Source organism: Brachyhypopomus gauderio, chromosome 11, assembly GCF_052324685.1.
Source record: "Brachyhypopomus gauderio isolate BG-103 chromosome 11, BGAUD_0.2, whole genome shotgun sequence".
In the NCBI taxonomy this organism is placed as follows: Eukaryota; Metazoa; Chordata; class Actinopteri; order Gymnotiformes; family Hypopomidae; genus Brachyhypopomus; species Brachyhypopomus gauderio.
The window spans coordinates 12,458,031-12,476,445 of record NC_135221.1 but is presented as its reverse complement, the minus strand read 5'-3'; the positions used below and the strand labels follow the sequence as shown (position 1 = coordinate 12,476,445).

The following is an 18,415-nucleotide window of genomic DNA, read 5'->3' as shown; positions in this document are numbered from 1 at the left end:
TGTCTGCCGTACCAAACAGAACATGTGATTTACCACACAGGTGTTCCTTTCATATATAATTCTTTATCTACAGCACTGTGTGCCTGCCCGTTTGCTCAAGGCGGCCATAAAAATAAAGTCTGTTTTAAAAACAAACATAAACCCCTTTTTGCACAGTAAAAACCATTCCAGTTTTCTTAATCAACAGTGGCAATTTCTAAGGTAGTAGCATGCAAAAAATGTGTTATTGATTTAAATTCATACCAACATTTGCTTTGGCTGAAAGAAATAATACTGTTCTTACAGTTTGCTTCCACTGACATGGATGGGTTGTGATATGATGTTTATCATTATTTAAATATTTAAAAATTAATAACAATCTTGAACAATTTTGTGAAAAGGTCAAATGGTATGAATTATAGTAGGCTATATACTATATGGATGTTTTCTTTTTCTATGATAAAATATCATGTTTCTCCTGGGAAAAAAGACAAATTTCACATTGTATGAATATCCACTGCAGTTTATGGATATTGTACTGATACTGATATTGTACTGATTGGGCTGTACTGCAGCATGTGTGTGTGTGTGTGTGTGTGTATGTGTGTGTGTGTGTGTGTGTGTGTGTTTCCAGGGAAATGGGATTATTTATGCCTTTTTCACCTTTGTATGGGTTGTTTCTTGATTCTTGAAACTTCCACTAATGGTCTGAGGGTTCAAGGGTGTGGCTCATGTTTGCCTATAGATTGTGCTCTTCTGCATTGGGTCGACCGTCACTCCTTGACACTGACCTGTTGTTACCAAAGGATAAGATAAATATAAGAAAAAAAAATACCATGAAGCACTACAAGAACTCAAAATATATACACACTAAGAGGGTTTCAATATGTGTGTGTGTGTGTGTGTGTGTGTGTGTGTGTGTGTGTGTGTGTGTGTGAGAGAGAGAGAGAGAGAGAGAGAGAGAGAGAGAGAGAGAGAGTGAGAGAGAGTGATAGCTGCTGGGTGGCCAGTCACCTTGTGGGTTTAAAGACAGCACAAAGAAAAAGCCAGACACATCATATCTGCCTCTTACTGAGAATATGCAAATGTGTGCAATTTTCTTAACCAATAATTTCACATTTATTTAATTTGGGTTCAGAACCTGTTATTTCCAGTGCACGCTTTGTAACTTTCTGTAAAAATCTGCTATGAGCAAGCAGGAGTCCTCATATCTGCAGTGAGGCAGAAGGATTCTGTCATTCAGTGTGTGCTGTTTTTGGAGCAATTGCAGCATGGGTGTGGAGGGAGCAAGATTCAAGGACCCTGGGTGAGGGTGGGTACCATCTGGAGAGAGTGGCCACTTCATTTGGTGATGCAGGTGCACTTCGACTGTTCGTTGTCCAGGCAGAAAGCCTGGCAGGAAGTAAGAAAAAGTACTCAGACCTTCAGACATTTACTCTGGGGACGGAGCAGGAACAGAGCATCTTCTGGGTTCCTGCTTGGGCAGCTCTGTCCTTCAGTGCAACTGCACCTCAGGCGTGCTCGCAAAGGAGGCGCTTCCTAGGGACATGAGAGAGGTGAATATTGAACACTGCAGTCTGCAGAACCCAGACTGAGAGGATGCCTCAGGAGTGGAGGTGTGCACTGATACTGGTACTGTTTTCACGCAGTGTTTTTGTGGCTATAGAGACAGTGTATGAAGGTGCCAAGAGAGGTGTGGTGTTCAACAAGGAATTGCATAGTGTACGATACATCTGAAGGCAGAGTGGCAATGGTAAACCGCAGTGACATTCACCAACTGAGATAATGCGTCCACACCCTCTCTTTGACACTCAGTAAATATTTGTAAGATGTTATTGTGACCAAATAAGTCATTTTCCAGTGAATCATTACGTGAAATACTTTTAATGTTTTTTTTTTTTTTTGGATTTCAAAGTTATGAATAAAGAATATATCATGTTTAAAAGATGAAGGGACATTTTCTTACAAGCAGGGCGTACAAGCAGAGTATGAATGCATGTCAGGGTGTGTGACAACACATGAATGCATGGATACACCTCAGTGTGTGTGAAACAAACATGAAGGTCCAGATGTGTCGTCGGTTCTCTCATTCTGCTTTGAGGCACGAGGTGGTTTATGTGTGGGGATGTGTGCTGGTGTTCTGTCGAGTTGTGCATCGGTGTGCTAGTTTGTGGTTTTGCACATGCGCAGACCCACAGGCTTGTCCTTTGTTTCCACGCCCATAAATCTATGCTCCCTTTCTGTCGAGTTTACATTCAGGTAAGTAATTTATTATCTTTTTTATTATGTTTTAAGTTCTAATAAAGAAGTTATAATAAACTACACATCCATGTTTCCCTTATCCATACAGTACACACAGTTAGTAGTGATGTAAAAAAATATATGGGTCTGTACTGGAAGCATGATTTGATAAGGGAAATATTATTTGATGTATGATATCAGCCTATCGAGATATGCTACCCATGTAAAATATTATTAAGGAAGCTATAATGGATTTAAATCCATGATTCCCTTGTCCATACATACAGTGCACATACTTGATTTTATAATTACAATGCGTCATAATACTGAGTTAGGCTAGGAAACGCACAACTGGAAGCGTAAATCTCGATGGTGTAGCACAGATTCTGCTGTCCAGGGGTGTAGCAGCAAATTCTGGACCCTGTACACTCTCAGTGTCAGTGGGCCTCTATAAATGGCAGTAAGTGAGGCACATGAGCAAAATGGGCCCCTCTCTCTACTCGGGCCCTGGGTAGTCAGGTCCACTTTCCCCCCCCACTACCACGCCTGTGCTGCTGACAGAACATCATTTGTGTCCAGTGTTGGGAACGTTACTTTAAAAAAGTAATTAGTTACTCACTACTTGTTCAAAAAAGTAACTGAGTTAATAACTGAATTACTCTATAATAAAAGTAACTTGTTACCAGGGAAAGTAACTATTTGCGTTACAGTTAAAAAAAGTTATATGCCAATGAATAAGGATTTTTTTTTTGAAAAAGCAGTTTTTACAGTCAGTTGAAATGAGTAGATCAGGAAGGTGTTTAACGTTTGATATTTATTGCACATCCACAGACCAGTGCAGGATAAAATCCTTTAAAATCCCAAATCTTTGTAAAAAATAAAAGCAAAAGTAAACAGTTACACTATATAGGCTAAAGTGCATTTACATCTATCAAATTAAATTAAATTCTCTCAACCTGAGACAACTGGTTTGTTCACAATAGAAGTAAACTTAACAATAAAACCTCTATTCTTAATTAAATAAATCAAATACCCAGTCTGGTAGACATTCAGGAACTTCAAGTATTTTCTTAAATTATGTTTATATCGCCACCTTGAAAATGTTAATTTTTCCTCGGCTTGCTCCTGACTCGCCATTTCTGCCTCTTCTCCGTTTGTGTCGTGTCACTGGAGTATTTAGGCGCGCGTGTAAAAACACTGGCTCTGATTGGCTACCATAACGCTGCATTAGCCAATCGCTTACTGACTTGTTAAGTTACACCGAGAACTGTGACCTATCGAGATCTGTTACTCGTCACTAGTCTGGGCAGCGGTCCGCTCGGATTACTGTTAGTATATCAATATATAGTAACGCACCGCTTTTAATGACCAGTAACGTCAACGGCGGTGTAACGACAGGAAAAGTAATTATATTATCCCGTTACTGACAAAATGACGCCGTTACCTAACGCCGTTATTCGCAACACTGTTTGTGTCATATACACCGATGACCCCGCTCAAGTGCCTTGGGTATCCTGAAAGGCGCTATATAAATTGAACATTCATTCATTTTCTAGTTAGCAAGTCTGGCTAGTACACAATTTATCAGCAGTTTGTGTAGATGTGTGCCCTCGTAAACCATAACTTCTAGTCAGTGATTAAACACGTAAATTAGAATTTAGATGATAAGCTTAACACATTTTAAAACAACGTATTCGGCACTCGTTGAAAGGATGTCACAGCTAGCTGATAACTAGTTTAGCGTTAGCGGTTGAAGATAACGCTCATAGGCTTTACCGATCGATAAGATACTAAAAGGGCGCATTGATTGACTTGTTTTAGATCCTTGTTTACAAGCCATGTTACTTAGTCAAATTTTAGCTGGCAATTGGTTTTTTATTTCCCAAATAAAAAACAACCTCATAATTATTTATAATGATAATTATTGAGCCACCAGAAAAACCAAAAGAAACTTTCATTTGAGTCGTAACTTTCATTTTATTCACTATAATTTATGGACAGAAATATTCACATCAGCTACTGTGATTGTCCCACCTCCAAGCCAGTTAATTTTGTATCAGCATTAATTTCTAGGAATTGATGACAAAATCAGAAAGTTGTTAGTATTCAAATATGTTTTAGAAACTGAACGATTACTGCCTACGACTGTCGTCACAACCACATTCTATTGTCTGGACGCCACAGCGTTAATTCGGTCCTATATGTAGGCTACTTTTTTGATCGCACTTTCTCCTTCGATTTAAACGTTTCTGTTAAAACTATTTTAAAACGTTCAGGAAGTTATGAAAAGTCTTCTGATTGTGACCAGATATCCTGGTCAAAAAATCGACGATGGTTTTCTTCCAGAGATCAACGTGAATCAACGTGAAAAGATGAATCATCTGATACAGCCAAAGCGTCATGCTCCAACTAAATTTCCACCACTGAAGAAGTCGATGGATCTCCGGACGCCTCATCCACCTCTCCGCCTCAAACAACACCCAGGACAGAGAGTGGATGTGTTGTGGAATCACGAGGTTTCAGCAGACAACGACGTGACTGGAGAGCCTCTGGCTTTACATTGCCTGGGAAGCCAGATCAATGGTAAGCTGTGCAGGCCTAAGATGACCCACGGCATTCCTATACATGTGAGAAACACCAGATCCCAGGCTGCAGCTCCAGTGCGCCCAGCTCCAGTGCGCCTAGCTCCAGTGTGTCCAGCTCCAGTGCGCCCAGCTCCAGTGCGCCTAGCTCCAGTATGCGCAGCTCCAGTGTGCCCAGCTCCAGTATGCGCAGCTCCAGTGTGCCCAGCTCCAGTGTGTCCAGTTCCAGTGCGAGCAGCTCCAGTGCGCCCAGCTCCAGTCCGCGCAGCTCCAGTGCGCCCAGCTCCAGTCCGCACAGCTCCAGTGTGCCCAGCTCCAGTGCGCCCAGCTCCAGTGCGTGCTGCTCCAGTGTGCCCAACTCCAGTGTGCCCAGCTCCAGGGTGCCCAGCTCCAGTCCGCGCAGCTCCAGTGCGAGCAGCTCCAGTGCGCATGAGCTCACCAAACATCGGGACAAGGAAGCATCAGACTCCTCAGGGCTCTGTGTCCTACCTTCAGCCTAGACCTCCTGCAAGACCCAAGGCCATACAGACGGCTGTTTGCCATCCAGCTGAGAGGAAGCAGCAACCAGAGTCATTTGCTTCACAGACATGTAGTGATGTAGTGGCCAGAGTTCTGGACTGGGCTTCTTTATGACACCACTGTCTCGTGCGTCCGCCTCTCCAAGACTGTATGAATATGATGGGGTGGAAGATTTGGACATGGAGGAAGCACTTACCTGTGCCAGCATTTACATCAATCAAGCACATCACCTGTATATATTAATAAAATACAAACTATTCATTCTAGAGCAGGCTCATGTATATTCTTTAAAAATAATATTTGAACTCATTATAGATTAGGTTTGTCTTCTAAACTTGTTACACTTTTAATATTAAGGTTTTATTCAGAAACAAGTAGTTATAAATAGCTTATTTTAAAATAACCAACTTATTTTCAAGTAGCCTCTCAAAGTTTTATGTATAAAAAATGTAGAATTAAGATGCATTAAACCTGCATGTGCCTGTTTCCAGCCTTGACATTCAACATGTGGGATCAGGGAGGAATTGGGTAAACACTGGAATTATCCACCGTGATAGATGGAATTGATGGTGTTACATCTCTCCCCATGTTACAACCATACCCCTACAAATCGAATGGCTTTCAGCCAGGAAAATGAAAGGAAGTACAGCGGCCTTTGTCCCACACTGACCAGCAGATGGCAGCACCACACAGTTCTTCTTATAACGTTCTCTTCCACTGTACAGAACATTTATTGTGGGCCCAGACTTGTTCTCTGTGCCCTACAAACGCTGTCAGCCCATGGATCATAACAAGGTGACTCAAAATAGAGAGAATTGTCTGTGTTCAGTGGAAATATGTATGTTGTTTGATACTTTACAAATGTTTCCAAGAGCAAGTGTGGACTTACACCGATTGAACATCATGAGTGTTTTTTTGGTAGTTGGTGATGGGGTGGGAGGTTGGATTGTAACACTGTAACAGATACTCACCTTGATCTCAAGAAACAGAAAGGACCTGCGGGGATCAAGAAACCAGTGAATTCACCTTCAACAGTACATTAGCTACAGAATGAAAGTCTACAGTACGTTAGCTTACAGTACGTTAGCCTACAGCATGTTTGCCTACTGTACGTTTGGCGTTCAGCCACAAAGCATTTCTCCCTGGTCTACCCATCAGCAGATGTGAATCATTCTCCGAAAACACAGCACTGAGGCGGACTGGATACTCTTATTTTGAGAAATTCATACCCATACATGTTGTTTGAAGGACATTTTCTATGGTATTACGCTGTTTGTATGGATTTTGTACAGCATTTAGAAATGTATGTAACTATTGAAAAAAATGCTTGCGTGGTCTTTAGCTCTGTATTATTTCTGATAATGGAAATCATTATCAGAAATTATTATCCCCCCGGAGCAAGATGAACACAGTGAATTCTGTTATTTATGTTATTGTGCATTTTATAAGCACTTCTCACACTCTGTGGCAGAGGATTTTATTAGTTTATCCCGTTCTCTGTTGTCTTCCAGGAGTATGCAATTTATCTTCAAACAGATTACACAATAACTTACAGTGTCATATCCAATGTTTATGAAGATCTGAAGCTATAATGACATTTCAAACAGTGCCAGTTTGACACATCTATCATCCCCTTTGTATCAAATTATAAGCCTGCATCCAGAGTGCAGTGGAGGTTCACAGAATGTGTGTCTAGATGAACAGCACAGGTATCCAGTCCTTCAGCCTTCTCCTGTTCCTTGGGAACATGCATGATACTTCCATGAGTCTGCAGGTGTGGATCTTCGCCTGTGCGTCTGTGTCCGTGGGCGAGACTCAGCAGGCCTGCAGCCTCCGCCATTCCAGGGCAGCAGGAGACTTTACAGCCCAACAGACTTTACAGACTTTACTTTTACAGACTTTACAGCCCGTACACAGAGCAGCTGTGCTGCAGGCCTGACAAGGTAAACAATACCTTTAATCATTTCTAATGTATTGTGCCTGTGCTTTGGGGCATGTTGCAACAAAGAGTTGGTACCAAGAGTTTTCTTCTCTGCCTCATGGAGCTGTTTTGAGTTGGGGTGTGATGGTAGAAACGTCCGTTCAGACCTTCATGATGATTTCGCTGTTCTGATTTCAGGGCCACACGTCTGTTTGCCCCAGTGTTCCACGTCTACATGCTTTCTGAGTGCTTCATTCTCTCTACTCACGGCTCCAAACACTCCACAGGCACCACACACCACAGCATCTAAAATGTGACATAAAAATGCACCACATGCATTCTAGTGCAGTGTCCTCATATGTTCACAGTGTGTGGTTATGCACTCAGAATCTGTCTCTCTCTCTCTCTCTCTCTCTCTCTCTCTCTCTCTCTCTCTCTCTCTGTACACACACACACACACACACACACACATGCTGCAGTACAGCCCCTCCCGTCTGCCTGGCCTTTTTTCTCAATGGATGCTGAGACAGAGAATCTGCCTTCCTCCACTCTGACGTGGTTCTCCCCTCCCTGATCGAGGGATGAGGGGGAAAAATGGGAAGGAGAAGTAAGAGGAGGGTATGTTGGGGGTATTAGTGGCTGCTGTTGCCATGGCAAAAGCAAGACTGAAACATCCGGTCTGCTGTTGGAAATGCAAGCAAGAGCAGGTCTTTGTCATCCACTTTCTCCCTGCCTAAGGATTATAGCCCATAATCTGCATGGCAACAACTCCCACATTCTCTATCTCTCTCTCTTCTCTCTATCTCTCTCTCTCTCTCTCTCTCTCTCTCTCTCACACACACACACACACACACACACACACACACACACACACACACACACACACACACACACACACATATGCACAGAGCTGATGGGGAAGGAGAAAGGAACAAGGAGAGAGTGAAAAAGAGAAGGACTAACATGAGAGGACAAGTAAGAGAGACAGCAGAGAGAGAATAGGAGAGAGTGAATAAGAGAGAGAGAGAATGAGAGAGAATAGAAGAGAGGGAGAATAAGAGAGATAATTAGAGAATAGAAAAGGGAGAATAAAAGAGAGAAAGGAAGAATAGGAGAGAGAGGGAGAATAAGAGAATGAGAGAGAGAGAATAGGAGAGACAATAAGAGAGAGGGAAAATAAGAGAATAAGAGAGAGGGAGAAATAAGAGATAGAGAAAAAAAGAGAGAGAGAGAGAGAGAGATTAAGAATGGCTGCTGATTCATTCATATTTTCCCCCATTCACTGGCTCAGCCAGCTTTCAATGGAGTGCAGTGAAATCTCCTTTCAGCAGAGCAGGGCGGGGTGGGGAGCGGCGTACCCATCCTCCAGCCTGGTCCATTCCACCACCTTCATCAGTGCTGAGGATGAGGATGGTGATGACATCATTGCTTTGCTGTGGTAAATGCAGCACAGTACACAGGCTGGATTCTGCAGACTAGACCAGCACTGCAGTGCAACACATACAAATGAGACACATAACACACACACATGTAACACAACGTAACGCACACTACAGGTACACACAGACAAAACATGCATCTTCACTGTCAGATAGATGTAGAATCACATAAGTCTAAATTTGCCATAATTTCAGTACCGGTCACCAAAACCAGCATGCAGAGTTATGGACGAATCAAACGTGTTGATATTAGCAAAGGTGCAGGGAACTGTGGGGATGCGGAGGGAGCTAAATGACTTCCAGTGTCGCCTAAGGAGGGTTTTGTGTCCAGACAGACTCTCACCCAGAGCAGAACAGCACCGCTGTGATCGGTGAGGTTTGGGCTATCACAGAGCCGGGATGACGTCAGCGGATCCGCAGCAGGAAGACAGGGGCAGGGAGACACAGGGTGCAGGGAGACACGGGGTGCAGGGAGACACAGGCAGAGCTCCTGATGCTAAAGGACACGCCAAACTGCTTACCCATCACAGGCCATTTTGTGTCAGGAATCAGAATATCAGGGAATTTCGTGCATGAAGCCAGATTTCTTAGTGTTCATCTGGATGCTGTCAGAAGAGAACAAAGAGAAAATGAAATGAAAAGTTCTATGTGAAAAAATAACATCCTGCTTAACAGCTCCTGTCTTGCATAGTCATGACAGCAGGTATGTATCATAGTGACATAATGAGGGCTTTGCACACAGTTGGCAACGTAGTCGGTCATTGAGTACAGGACCCCACCAAAAATGCACACAAATGCCATGTTGTGAGAAGCTATGGGGAGACGTGCACCGGAGCTCACGAGCACGGCGCTAAGCTCATTTAGCACCAAAGCCGCTTTGCTCGCCTACGTGCCCAGAGCTAGCTGCACAAACACGTGGGTAACGGCCGTGTGAATATGTAGGTAATACAGTGATGCTTCTGGACCTTCGCAGCTGCACCACAGTTCACCTGGGAAAGTGTGTCACTGAGAAAAAGATGTTCTTATTGTCCTGAGAGGCACGTTGCAAGCTGCTCCTCACACCCATGTTGGTTCCTACGGGTCCAGGGCTGTGTGCTGACTTGCGAATAGACGTCTTCCCCATTATGCTCTTCTCAGACCCGGAATGGCATCCCACACCCACTCTGGAAAAAAAGGAGGTCAGCTCCTCTCGCATCTGCAGCAGAGGGAGAGAGAGAGAGAGAGAGAGAGAGAGAGAGAGGTGAACCATGTATAAAAATGAATCATGCCAGGATGACTAATCTCTTATATAAGTTCTGAGAATCCCTCCCAGTGTTGATGAATGGGGGGCAGACTGGCTGACTTCCTCAGTCCTCCCACGTCCCCTCGACAGGATCAAATCCTGTGAACATTCGCAGCTGCCCTGCCAGTCTTTACCTGCTATAGGCCCAGAATGCATGGATTCTGTTCAAAGATGTGATATATATATATATATGCACATTGAAGTGCAGGGTGAGTGCCCAGAGCGCCTGACCTGGTTGGCTTCTTTTCGCAGAGTAGAACATCCTGCTGCGTATCGCAGCTTTGAGCTGCACTTTCTGGCCTGTCCCTTAGCTTTAACGAGGCTTAAGTAGGATCTAACCCTGGGGTTGTGTACGGAGTGGAGTGGGTGTTGGGTATCTGTGTGGTGGAGTGGGTGTTGGGTATCTGTGTGGTGGAGTGGGTGTTGGGTAACTGTGTGGTGGAGTGGGTGTTGGGTAACTGTGTGGTGGAGTGGGTGTTGGGTGTCTGTGTGGTGGAGTGGGTGTTGGGTGTCTGTGTGGTGGAGTGGGTGTTGGGTATCTGTGTGGTGGAGTGGGTGTTGGGTATCTGTGTGGTGGAGTGGGTGTTGGGTAACTGTGTGGTGGAGTGGGTGTTGGGTGTCTGTGTGGTGGAGTGGGTGTTGGGTATCTGTGTGGTGGAGTGGGTGTTGGGTATCTGTGTGGTGGAGTGGGTGTTGGGTAACTGTGTGGTGGAGTGGGTGTTGGGTAACTGTGTGGTGGAGTGGATGTTGGGTATCTGTGTGGTGGAATGGGTGTTGGGTATCTGTGTGGTGTAGTGGGTGTTGGGTATCTGTGTGGTGGAGTGGGTGTTGGGTGTCTATGTGGTGGAGTGGGTGTTGGGTAACTGTGTGGTGGAGTGGGTGTTGGGTGTCTGTGTGGTGGAGTGGGTGTTGGGTATCTGTGTGGTGGAGTGGGTGTTGGGTATCTGTGTGGTGGAGTGGGTGTTGGGTATCTGCAGTTGAGTGGGTGTTGGGTATCTGTGTGGTGGAGTGGGTGTTGGGTATCTGTGGTGGAGTGGATGTTGGGTGGAGCATGCCTCAAGCCGTGAGACTGAACTAACTGCGGGGTTTTGCAGGACGTTCGGGAACCTGCCGGACGTCTGCTTTCTCCCATCTCAGCTCCCGCCCCCATCCCTGCGCCTGTGGGATCCTCCGTCGAGCAGTGGAGACTCCCGCTTGCGTCACGGCCGACGTCAGAGGCCTCCTACCACACCACATCCCTCCCCCCGCCCACCGCCGTTCACTGTGCCTCCAGCAAAAGAAAAGGCCTACGGAAGGAAGCGGATGAATCAGCCTCCCCCCTCCGCCCGGCCGCCTCCTCCCGTGTCTTGCACATCGCACTGCGTGCAGGATGCTGCTGAGGGCAGCCAGCGCTCGCTCCCCTCCCTGTTCATCTTTCTCTTCTGCCCCAAATCGGGTGTTTCTCCCAGCACCCGCACTCCACTTCCTCTCTTCCTCCCAGCGCTCACCTTCTCCTCCTCCTCCTCCTCCTCCCAGCACACAGCCGTGCCTCGCCCAGCCCAGTCACAACGGGGGCGGCGCTAGACGCATCAGTTGCTCTGCCTCGAAAGCAACATGGAGGTGCTCGTGGAGGAGCTCGTGGAGGAGCTATTGGAGGTGCTCGTGGAGGTGCTCATGGAGGAGCTCGTGGAGGAGCTCGTGGGGGAGCTCGTGGAGGAGCTCATGAAGGAGCTAGTGGAGGAGCTCGTGGAGGAGCTCGTGGAGGTGCTCGTGAAGGAGCTCGTGGAGGTGCTCGTGGAGGAGCTCGTGGGGGAGCTCGTGGAGGAGCTCGTGGAGGAGCTAGTGGAGGAGCTCGTGGGGGAGCTCGTGGAGGAGCTCGTGGAGGTGCTCGTGGAGGAGCTCGTGGGGGAGCTCGTGGAGGAGCTCGTGGAGGTGCTCGTGGAGGAGCTCGTGGGGGAGCTCGTGGAGGAGCTCGTGGAGGAGCTAGTGGAGGAGCTCGTGGGGGAGCTCGTGGAGGAGCTCATGAAGGAGCTAGTGGAGGAGCTCGTGGAGGAGCTCGTGGAGGTGCTCGTGGAGGAGCTCGTGGAGGTGCTCGTGGAGGAGCTCGTGGGGGAGCTCGTGGAGGAGCTCGTGGGGGAGCTCGTGGAGGTGCTAGTGGAGGTGTTAGTGGCTGAGGTGTTTGTTGATTGAGTGCTCTTCCTGCAGCAGTGGTTTGTGAGCACCTGACCAAGCAGCACAGGACCAGATAGTCTGTTTGCAGGTTCGCTCAACCCATACGATCCCGTCCTGGACCCTCCCTGTGCAACCATAGTCACTGTACTGTGGCCTTTTGCATCCATATACCTGCTGGCCACGTGAAGATCAAAGCGAAGAACATGCAAAAGAATTCCAAAATACATCTGTTCCTGATCAGTGAGGCTAAATAACTCTCTGCAGACAAAATATTTACTACTTCTAAAAAATACATATACATTAATATATATATATTAACAGAATCTAGTGCCTACGTAGGATAACGCTCCACCCAGAAGCCTTTCTGCTGTCGTTTCAGGACCGTGCACAGTTCTGCTGATTTGCAATGATAACCATTCCTGCAACTGCCCCTGACTACATGACCCGGTTCTTCCTCGTGGCTCAGGAATTCTTGTGTACACAGCACACAGCACAGACTCATTCCTATTTTTTATACTGACAGGAGGGGATGGCAAAAAAAATGGAAGTTAGCCTGCAGATGCTGAACCTTTATATCTACACTGACGTGTTCCAAACAGAAAGCAGGAACCTATCAAGAACCAACAGGAACTGACGCTGATGTGGTCAACTGTACTAATGTTGTTGTTCTCTACAGATATGAAATATCGGACTTTTCCAGGAGCAGCACTCTACCTCCATGGAGTCTGATAAATACGGGCTTAAGCCTGACAGTCTACCCTGAACATCCTGGGACAGAGTTGGTGTTGGAACAGACTTCACACATGGAAGAGATGTGACACGCAGCCGCAGTGCTGGCTTGGCCGTCAGATCAGCTGCCGACAGCAACACAGGCTGAACTAAGAATAACCCCTCACACTCTCAGCCTAATCTAACACATTTCAGGATGTGGGAATGTGTGTCACCCACAATTGTCCAGAACAGACTGTAACACAGCTCCCACCAGTGTGTGTGTGTGTGTGTGTGTGTGTGTGTGTGTGTGTGTGTGTGTGTGTGTGTGTGTGTGTGTGTGTGTGTGTGTGTGTGTGTGTGTGTGTGTGTGTGTGTGTGTGTGTGTGTGAGGAGACAAGGGGTGAACAAGTGAAAGATGATTTAGAAAGGCTTTATCTAAAGACATACCTAACAGTGAGTTTCTCCTTTTTGGATTTGTAAATCAAGACATTAGCTTTTAAAATGTTTTTACATTTTTTTAATGTTCTAACTGGTATGTATTCCTGAGACTTGTTCTTCAAAAAGAAATGAGTTTGAAAACATCACTTAAGCATGTTAGCCAGTCAGGGACAAAATGTTCATGCAATATAGAGCATAGAGAGACAACACAAGAGAGACTATGACAGTATAATATGATGTGAAATATTCAACACTGGCTCTGAAGTAACACTGACTCTGAATCTGAAATCTTCAACAGCATATTGACTTCATGTGACTAAAGTTACCACATCTTTTGTTCACAGTGTATGTTTGCATTGTAGTTATTTCTCCACACTGATAAAAGCTGAGGTGAAGTGAGACATAGTTTTAGTCATCTTTTAGTCATCATCTCTCTCTCTACTACTCTCTCTCATCTTCTCTCTCTCTCTGCTTCACTCTACTTCTTTATCTCTGCTTCTTTCTCTCTACTTCTCTCTGTCTCTCTCTCTCTCTGTGTCTGTCTCTCTCTCTGTGTCTTCTGTGCAGTGGGTTGTGGAGCAGGTCCCACTTGTCTTGGTGTATCCTGCATTACAGAGGAGAGCAGTGAAGATCCGTTGCTCAGTAGTTCTTTTCTGCTCGTTAAGCTCCTGTGCTGCGTGGCCGTACAGCAGGTCCCGGTACTGGAGAGCTTCCTCATGTTCTTTTCCTCCAACTTACAGAATGGGCACATATCTGTCCAATGCATTAATGTCTCTCATGTTACACACACACACACACACACACACACTCACACACACACACCATGATGCAATATTCCGTAACACCTGAGTTAAAAATGTGCCTGTTAGGTCAGAATGACCCATTCTTTCTTTGAGTGAAAGTAAAAAAAAATCATAAAGTAAAAACTCTAACAAAAAAAAAAGATTATTGCAAGTTTACAGTAGTCAGAACACGGTGAAGAATGGAAGATTATTGTCTTCACTTATACTGCCCTGCAATGGAGATCCAGTGATCAGCATTGAGAATGGTGCGGATCTCCAGAACTGCTCTGCTTACATGTTTATTTACTTCTACTGTAGACTCATTTGCAGTGCAACTGAGCAACAATAGCAACCAAAAAAAAGCACCAGCTCTCCTGAGAAGCACTACGTCTTCTGAAAGCCCATCGCAGCTTCAAATGGTTTGGTTGCAGTCCAGAAACTGCTTTGTTAATATTTTAATATGTAGAAGCCATTTCCTCTTCAGCTCTCTCCTGACCCAGAATCAGCCATTACCCTAGTCCATTCAAAGCATTCTATTTATCAGTGTCCTTGGGCTGATCTCAGACCAGCTTTTAAGCAACAAATCTGATAATAATTGTGATAGGGTTGGATGGATAGGATTAGATGGGCAAACTAGGGCAAGCCTTTCCCAGAGCAGGGTGAAAGAACCTCACCTGTTGCAGTTACATGGAGCAGCCACATGGGGTCATAGTGGAGTGGAACATTGACTTCCCCTCAACCTTAAACGATAAAAAATGTTTCTCCACTGAGCTCTCCTGAGCCACAAGGTGAGACCACAACGTGGACTGTGGTGCGAACCTCTGTGACTGATCACACACCGGTATCGCTCCTACACCACAACATATCAACCTTCTACACTGCTGTAACTCTGGGTCTTGGGCAGGAATGTTTTACGACCCGGGAGACTTGTATCTTTCAGGGGCCTCGAATGAGACGTCCACAAGCGGGCACTGAGGTGAAGGGTGAGTGGCACTGGCTGCGAGGTGATTCGCTGTGAGGTGATTCGCTGCAAGGTGATTCGCTGTGAGGTGAGTCGCTGCGAGGTGATTCGAGGACGTTGGGAGAGGCGGTTCACAAGTGGCACAGCTGATTTCAGCTCATCAATATTTCAGCAGTCTCTCCCTCTCTCTCTCTCCCCTCTCCCTCTCTCTCCCTCTCCCCTTTCCTTCCCCCCATCCCCTCACACATTTCTTGCTTTAATGCAGTCTTAGCTCTTTAGTATTAATGGCTGCTTTGCGGTGTAACAGGAGAGCACCGTTCGCTGGATCTCTAGAAGCAAGACTGCTTCTGTGGCAAAGCTGTTTACAGGCTCACGCGTGTTACAAGAGAGACTGGATCATCTCCGACAGATCTGGGATCACCGCACACTGCAGCCCCATGATTACTGTGACTTTGATTTTACACACAAGAGGCCTGTGAATGTCATGGATCACTTGGGTAGTGTAAGATCAAATTGTGTGATTTATCTAGAAACCTATATGCAGTAAATAAATCCTGACATACAGCATGTAATCCTGAAATGAAGCATGTCTTTACAGTCTCGCGAAAGCAACATTACTGCATGTTCATGTATGAGGCTCCTCACATGTTCACTTTGGTGCTCCTCACGTGTGTAATTACGATGCCTTTATTTGAAGACGACTTGTTAAAGGCCTTTTGCTAGACTACAGGCGCCTTCATTAACCGGAGCGATGAGGTCAAAGGGGAAGAGAGGCGCCAGTCCAACTTCTCATCCTGTGTCACACTGTGTGGTCGTCAAGTGCAAATCCTCTCCAGCTCCCCTCCCGCTGGAGAGGTTGAAAGGGGCTGGCGGACCCCGCCGGGCGTAATCTCCTGCTTATCAGGTGTGAGCTCCTTCCTGCCTGTTCCTGCTCCTTCTTGACCTCCTGAACCTCCTCTCCAGGGGCAGATGTTCAGTCAGTCAGCGCCATCCAGACCGCTGTGGAATGTTTATAAGGGGGTAAAGTGTGTGTGTGTGTGTGTGTGTGTGTGTGTGTGTGTGTGGGGGGGGGGGGGGGGGGGGGGGCTGTGGCTCTTGCTTCAGGCCAGAGATTTGACCCCGGAACAAGAGGGAAGGACATACAAGGTATTACAATATAATGTCCACTGAAAGATATCAAAGCTAGATGGTAAACATCTAGATTAATTATTAATTTGGGGAAATGTATGAATACAGTCTATTTTGATCTGGTCCATCCATCTCATTGTATTTTATGTGCTGCTTTCACTGTTTGATGGTATGGTTACTGTAATGCGCTGAGATTGCTCGCCACAGGGACGGTAGAAAGAATGAAAGAAAGATTCAGATTAGTTACACTTGAGTTTTAATTTTTAACAACAATCATGTAATTCTCACAAATCCTAAAATAAAATAAAATGTGACACTATCTCTTATTGACCAAGCCATTGGGTAACTCACCCCAGCCTTGTTTGTGTTAGTGCTGGATGTCATGTAAGTGGGGTCGTGGAGTTCACTTCCAGGTCAAGACAGTTCTATCCTGTAGCATTGGAGCAGTGTGAAAATCCTGCTTGTGTGCTTTGAGCAAGAAGACTGTCATGAGCAGGTAAGAACTTATCACAAGTTTTACCTTTTCACTGTCTGAAACGTACCAAGTCTCAGAACCTAGATCTGCTTGTAATCACACTGAACAAAGGACTGACCCAGAATAAAGACTTTGGTCTTTGGAGTACTGTTCAAGACAATGATTTACCTCAAATACTCTTTGTATTCAGCAAGGTTGAAATCAGAGCTTCTTTTCTGTTGTTAATGGTGTTAGGCATCACATGATCATGATTACGCAACAAGTAAATTGATTAATTCTAGCTCTTAGGTTAGACAATCTGCACCATTAATGATCCATATTGCTGAAATTTCCTTAAAGCGTCCTGCTAACTGATAACACCCTGGAGTTCTTGTAGGCCTGCGGTTCATAAGTCTGGCAGTAATAGCAGAATTTCAAAACCTCCTCTTAGGTGAGTGTTGAGCTTTCTCATTAGGGATGGGATTCAGGTGAGCGTAGCTGATCCTGAGTCAGTGGAAGAGTGACTCCAGGTAACCGGCAGGTTAACTTTATCCAGGATAGGAGAGAGACGGAGGTTCCCAGTGTCACGGCAAACTGCCATTTAAAAATGCTAAGGCTCAGAGGCTCCACCCTGGCACCATCACCTCATCTCCACCGCCTCCACCTCCGCTCAGTGACAGCGCTCGGGGCCAAGGCCGAGAGCCCAAGGCCGTCGCTCGGCAACCCTTCACACGGTGGGCATCGTGCGACTGTCTCCCATGCTGTCGTTATCAGGTACTAATTAGAAGGCTGAGTGTCGGTAACGATCGGCCCCGCCCACTCGGAACTCAGGGGTCTGGGGGGGGGGGGGGTGCAACATGGCCTCCACGTGGAGGAATTTGCTGAAGCTCCCAGCGCCGTTACTCTTAAGTGCAGCTCTCCACCCACCTCCACCTCATTAATGTGAGCCTGTTCCAGTCTCCGACCGACAGCACTCTCCGAACGCCCCTTCCTTCCGTCCACCTGTCTGCGATTAGCGCCGGGTGTTAGCTAGCGCCAGGCCTTGCTTGTTCTCTCTCTCTCATTAAGACCCACACAAGGTGAACTTTTCCCCCCAAGGCCAGGCTGAACAAGTACCCGTGCCCCTCCCCCCACGTCTAGCTGTGCGTGGCTTTTATGAGCGGCAGGACTAATCACCAGAGGCGGTGGCAGGTCTGCTTCCTCCATGGAGCTGTAAAAGGAGACCAGCGCTTTTATGGGCCGCATTTGTTCAGCCCCCCCCCCCCCCCAGCCGCAAGGGTCACGCGGCTTCCACGGCGACCCAGTGAACCTCAGGGAAGGTCGTTAGATTTTCTCTTCCACCGTCTGTGTCTGTGCATGTGTATTTGTGTGTGTTTGTCAGTGTGTGTGTGTGTGTGTGTGTGTGTGTGTGTGTGTGTGTGTGTGTGTGTGTGTGTGGGTGGAGGGTGCATGTGCGTGCAAGGTTGTGTGAATAGGTGCGTGGGTGTGTCAATGGTAGGCTCAAGGACTGACAACTTCAGGAAGCGCTCCTTTTCTCATTATCTCTCTTGTTTGGTTATAAAAATAACCTCCCAGTGGCAAGAGTGCTTGGGAAAAAATGAGCTCCCATTCCTGCCCTCATAGTTAATTATAGCGCCCTTACTGTAAGTGTCTTTGGAGTGTGAATGATAAAGAAAGTTCACTCTGAACCCGGCGTGTGAGGGGCCGCAGTCTGCCGTCTGTCTTCGAGTGGGGCCTGGCCCTAGAGCCCTCTGAAGAGGGAGTGGGCGGATGGCAGAGCAACAATCTCCGCCCACCACTCTGGTGACCCCTCCCTCTCTGGCTGCC

At 46.4% G+C, this 18,415-nt stretch overlaps 1 long non-coding RNA gene across 1 annotated transcript; it reads left to right on the top strand.

Annotated features, from left to right (window-relative positions):
- Nucleotides 1–13,219: 13,219 nt before the first annotated feature.
- On the top strand, nt 13,220–16,012 carry LOC143527691 (uncharacterized). Its single transcript, XR_013134231.1, has 4 exons — nt 13,220–13,278; nt 13,831–13,961; nt 14,986–15,094; nt 15,272–16,012. It is a non-coding gene; the product is annotated as an uncharacterized LOC143527691 (long non-coding RNA).
- Nucleotides 16,013–18,415: the final 2,403 nt, after the last annotated feature.